A 5,970-nucleotide genomic window follows, 5' to 3' on the forward strand; every position below is an offset into this window, starting at 1 on the left:
ATTGAAATGTTTCTATCACAGCCTACATCAGGCAGTCCCTTATTTCAAATGGCAGGTACCCAGGAGGAAGGTATCTCCTGCTTCTCAAGAACACAGACACCATCCTTTTTTACAAGTAGCTGCTGCAGGCTCCTGAGAGGTTTCCATTGAGACCTGTTGTGGGCAGTGCATGCTCTAATTGCATGCTCTCTCTATCACCATTTAAATGTAAATATGCAGAGACCTACAGCCACAGCTGGCCTCCTTGTTTTTCTAATTCTGGGCAACAAAAGTAAAAATAAAGAAGTACTGAATCTCTCAAATGGAGCACAGAATCATATAATTACATGTGTGTATCTGATGGGGAGTTCTCAGTAAGTGAGCAGTGGGAAACTTGAGCTGCTGTGGGCTAAGACTTGGCACCCCCACCTACATAAAAGCCAGAGGACAAAATATGGAGTTTTTTCTCTCCTATCATGTGGGTCACAGGGAAGGTACTCAGGTCTCTATGCTTGGTCTCATTACCATTATCCACTGAGCCATCTCATCAGCCAGTCACCACAGACACAGAGCTTAAGAATCTATGTATTCATATTTACATTCGGGGTAATACCGCAACTATGAAAACTTTCCCCAGAGAATATATCTACTCAATTAAGGGCAATAAATGGAGTCTGGGAGGGATCTATGAGGAGGGTGGCAGGCTTTAAAACTTCAATGGAGCCTCACAGTTTTTTTTTTTTTTTTTTTTTTTGTCTCCAACAAGTCTGGATGAGATGGGGTAATTTTTCCTTCTCTTTGACCTCCCAGTGCTATGATTGAACCTAATATTGTCCATGCTCCCTGAGTTACATTCCAGGCCTGTAACTTCATTCATCTGCTACAACAGCTACAAGGCAAGTAGCAATTTGAGACACCATAGTCCGTTTGGCTGCTACAAGATTGGTCCTTGAGAGTGGCTGAGAGAATGCTTTCAAGACAAGGAATATCTATCTGAAAGAGAAAAGGAAGTGTCTCACTTCACACTGCATACTCTGGAGAGTTTAGTCCTTTAAAGACTGATGTCAACCTGTTATCTACCTGCACAAATAGCATTAGTAGATATCAGGTTAAGCTACCTGACATCTACCAAGACAGTCAAGCACTACACTGAAGACCTACAATTAAATAAGGCTCAGGACCCACCAGAGAATTGAAAGATGGACAAGAAGAGCTGCATCACGTGATAATGATCGGTTTCCTGTGTGTTTACAGGTGTCCCTTTCTGTGTCAGAGGCAGCTTAGAAAGAGAAGGTGTCCAAAGACAGTGAGCAACTTAACCCATCCCCCAATCCTTCTCAGACTTCTGCTTAAAAGCCCTGGTTTGACAGCACCAGTTTGGGGATCCAGGGGATTAATTCCTTCACTCATTAAGTCTCTGACTCACAGTCTCAGAAATGAGATCTGTTCCAGGAGATCTTCACAAGCATGAAGCATCCACTGGAAAAAGTACTTCCTCAATAAACTCTAAGATCTAGTGTGGTTAAGATCAATATCAACCATCTCTCTCCCTTCCTAGCCTTGCACAGACATGCTCTCCACCATAGGCATGTGACCTCTATTTCAGGATCCATCCATTCAGGATAGTTTGAAGTTTCATCCCAACATTGGTTAGCTGGCCTTAAATTTTTATTCCTTCGTCCACTTCTACTCACTGAGGAACTTCTCAATTCTGCATTTCTTCAATTAGGCATTTCATGCCTAGTCTGCAGTGTTATCCTACATGAGAGGAGACAGATTTGCTCCAACCTTGACAATTTTATGGCATTATCTTGAACCCACAGGAGCTTTAGATGGGTGCCAGGTAACCTAGGAAAATTAGCATTCCATCTTCAAGCACCTGAACCTATAGGTCTCCATAAACTTCTATCTTTGATTATGGATGATCTTGTTCAATTAAAAACCACACAGTCTGGAAGGACATAGAAGAAATGTAGAGTAGGGACAGGAAAGAAGGCTCTTCCATTAAGAACATTTGTTTATCCACCAGAGGATCCAGTGGGCTGCTAACAATCCTATTAATGAGTCTCTGGGTTGAATACCATGCCCTCTTCTGGCCTCTTCAGGAATTGCATGCATTTGGTGCACAGATGTGGTCCTGGGGGGATTTCTAGAGTCCCCTCTGGGCACCCCTAGGGTCCTGCCCTGCAGGCCTGGCTTGCTTGTTTTTTGCTGGTTTTGTGATACCAGGTACGGGTTGCAGCAGGCAAAACATACATATAAATTAAAAAAAAAATGACAACGTTCCAAATTCAAACAAATAAAACCCAAATAGGCTCCAAATGTGTAGTCACACTAATATTACCTAAAAAGAAAGCCTTGTCTCAACATGTCTGGGAAATCTCAACATGAGTAGAAGGAGGTAGTTTTCTGGAAAGTCAGTATTTCTGCTTTACAGTTATCACCAATGCTGTATATCAAGGAAGTGAGAGGCAGATAGCTCTGGGTTTCCTGATTTCTTATGAACCCCGAATGAATATTCATTTCATAACAAGCTTTAGAGCAATACAGTTGTGACTCTCATAATTTGGTCAGCATGCTTATTACAGGAACATGTGAATGCCATTTACCTTATTTTAGGGGTACCTAAATATATGACCTAAAGGATACAGCATAGATCCATTTTCTATCATGAAGTGCTTATACACAGAGTAGGATATGACATCCATGCCCCCCAAAATATACCCTTGTGAAGGACTGGCTGTCTGGGAATTCTCGATTTAGACCATGATGCCTGGAGTTTACAGAAAACCATCTCTGCCTGTGAATTCTGGAGCTCCAGGAGTGTGACACCATACCTGGCTAAAAACGCTGGGCTTGATAGTGTAGGATTTGAACTTGTTTTCTTTTTTGTTTGTTTGTTTTTTAATTCATAAAAGTGCAGACATTTCACTCAGTATGGATTTAAAAAGAATCTCTCTCTACTTAGCTGTATCAGTATATGCAGTGTATATGGCTTCAGCAAAATATCAAAATAGTGACCAGAAAAAAGAAAGAGAAAATAAAAATCAAATCTGCAACACCAAGGTAACCAAAAATTCTAATCCCCTAAGCAATCAAAACCAAAATCTACAGGGGCAGTTTAGTAGCACTGAATTACAACATGTGGTCAACCGTGAAGCAAGGTAGAAAGGCAGTTTCAGATGTAATAGCCCATCAAGACAATCATTGCCATGTTTCTTTGGGGGCTTTGTAGTTTAGACTTTGTAAGACCAAGGTTGACACATGTTACAGGATTTTGCTCAAAGTCTTTTAACTTTACTTAACTCAACTCCATTAAATATTCTTGGTGTTGGGTGAGGACAAGTATTAATTTACAGTCTTAGACATTTCCTCCTGAATGCTGAGCAGCTCTGGATGTGCTTCTTCCTTCTCTGAAGCTCTGCCTGGTGCAACCTCAGCAAGAGGGGAAGCCCATACACCTCTGTGTGGAAATATACTGCCCCTGCCGACCTGGAACATCATCTGACCTCTGTTCATGTCTTTCAACTCCTAAGAAGATGAATGTCTTCTTGATGTACAACAATAATTTTGTAGCATAAATATAATATAACATAACATAAACAATATAGTATAGAATACAAATTCTAGCAACCTAAGTGTTCTTGATGCTTTGTCCTGGAAGCACATAGCTCCCCTCCCCCTTTTCCTGACATGTACTACACACAGCAGCACAGACATGAGTATGGTATTGCTCCCTTCACTCTGAAATGGCTGTTGAGCCTAATGAACTTAAAGCTTTGTTCATCCCCAAGTCTACACATTTTACATTAGCTGCAAATAGTGAAGTTTCTTAGGTTCTCAGCTTGGAGAATGATAGAAGCCCTTATTGTCCATAAACAGTTGTTTCTTATAGTGACCTTGTCCAACCCTACAACTTGGAGAAATGAATGACTGCAGTTATACACTAAAACCAGTAGAATTCTCTGAAATTTTCTTTTGCAACATGATTTACAGTTACACCTTTTCAGATGAACCATCTGAAACTCTAAAAGGTATTCTATTGCTGCCACTCTGAGGATGAAATTTCCAGGGTTTGGACATGCCTCAACTACCTCTTACTCCAGGCCTGCTTCTCTCAGCCCCTAGCTCACTGGCCTCACAAAAATCAATAGTGTATAATTCATTAAGGGTGTCTTGGAGTCTCCTTACAAACACAGCCAAAGGATATCTCCCATGCCTTCTATTGGGACTTTATATTTCATAGCCTATGGCTCTTGGGGAAGACTTTTTATCCCAGTAGCATAACTCTCTCTCTCTCTCTCTCTCTCTCTCTCTCTCTCTCTCTCTCTCTCTCTCTCTCTCTCTCTCTCTCTCTCTCCTTGTGACTGTATGTGTGTGTATGTGTGTTATATAATTTATGTATATGTAAAGTAATTCGACCCGTTAAGTCTATTTCAAACAATTTAGAGTTAATTTTTCCTACAAATTCCCTCTCCTTCTGTATTGTGCCATTTGTTCTAGTGATCTAGGTGGAGAGGCATGATGAAAAGCTGTTTCCCCAATGCAAAATGAACTGACAGAGTACTTTTCTCTTTTAAGTTGTCCTCTATTATATCGTTTAAGATATTTGCTGACAAAGTGACTATGTGAATATATAAAAAAATACATGCATATGTATACAGAGACACATGAATACTTGCCTTCACATATACATGCACACACTTAAAAGAAAATATGAATGAACAGTACTGTATACTAGCACCTACAACAAGCACCTATCATTACACAAATATGACACATAAACATGGTCACAAACACCTGGGCAAAAACACATACACACACAAACATACACATACACACACACACACACACACACACACACACACACACACACACACACACACACCAATGAAAACACTGCTATATTACAGCACATTTCCTGACAACTGAGGAAGTATTGGGACCTGAGCTGTGTAATAGATTCTTAAATTAACCCAACTTGTGCTGCCTGGGCCTGTACTGATTTCCTTGTCAGGAAATTTTTCCATGCAGATATTTGCTGCTTCTACAAGTATGACATAAAACAGACAAATGGGTCCTCTGCATACACAAGTGGGTCCACACAAGATTCAAGGTTCTAAAAGAGGGTTCCAAGAATATCCTCCAGCAAGCTCCAAGTGGAAATATATTCTGCTCTCTAAACCTAACTTAGCAATTTCTCATAAGACTCTGGTAGCACCAACAAAAACAGTTAGCCATAGATATTATCCAGTAGCTGCAATCAACAGATTACAGTTCATGAGATATAATGCCAGGGCCAGGAACCAGGAGTGGGTAGGTTGGTAAGAAGGGGAGTGGAAAAGGAATTGGGGGAGGGTTTTTTTTTTTTTTTTTTATGATGGGAAACCAGGAAACGGGATAATGTGAGTAAAGAAAATACCCAATTTAAAAACAAAGTTGTGCGTGTGCCCGCGAGCACGCACACACACACACACACACACACACACACACACACACACACACACACTTAGTAATGTCAGCCAAAAAGAGGTTAGTGACTTAACATGCCTTGATTTTTCTGAAATGCAGCACTCTGCAGAACAATGAGGGGGAATCTGTACAGAAGCAAAGTCATGTCTATGATACACTCAGCAAAATAAAGTCAGCAAAGGGATGCAGTATAGGATTCCATGAATCCACTTGGTGAAGCCAGTAAGACACTCATTAGATTCCAGGGGTTTATCTTAGTGCAATGAGGCAAAGGAGTCTAAGTTTTATTTTTAAAATGCTTACATGTTTAACTTTTTATTACTAAAGACTTTAATTAGAAAACAATAAAACTGGAGACTGTCCTTCTGTCTGTCCTAGGAGTGTATTAGGCCCGAGGAGCTCGGCTCTGAGATAGCTGCCATAGAGAAGATCGGAGGACCTGGTTCCTAGATAATTCCGGAAGTGACATCCTGATTCACCTCTCCATACCATAGAGCTGGAAGGGGTTGCTGTCAGGGG

General features: G+C 40.7%; 1 long non-coding RNA gene across 1 annotated transcript in view; it reads left to right on the top strand.

The window, feature by feature from the left end:
- The window catches only part of LOC147001723 (uncharacterized), a 227,414-nt gene that overhangs the window by 140,551 nt on the left and 80,893 nt on the right, over positions 1 to 5,970 (top strand). The window lies entirely within an intron of this gene.

This window comes from Mus caroli, unplaced genomic scaffold, assembly GCF_978045245.1.
Source record: "Mus caroli unplaced genomic scaffold, Mus_caroli_1 scaffold_12, whole genome shotgun sequence".
In the NCBI taxonomy this organism is placed as follows: Eukaryota; Metazoa; Chordata; class Mammalia; order Rodentia; family Muridae; genus Mus; species Mus caroli.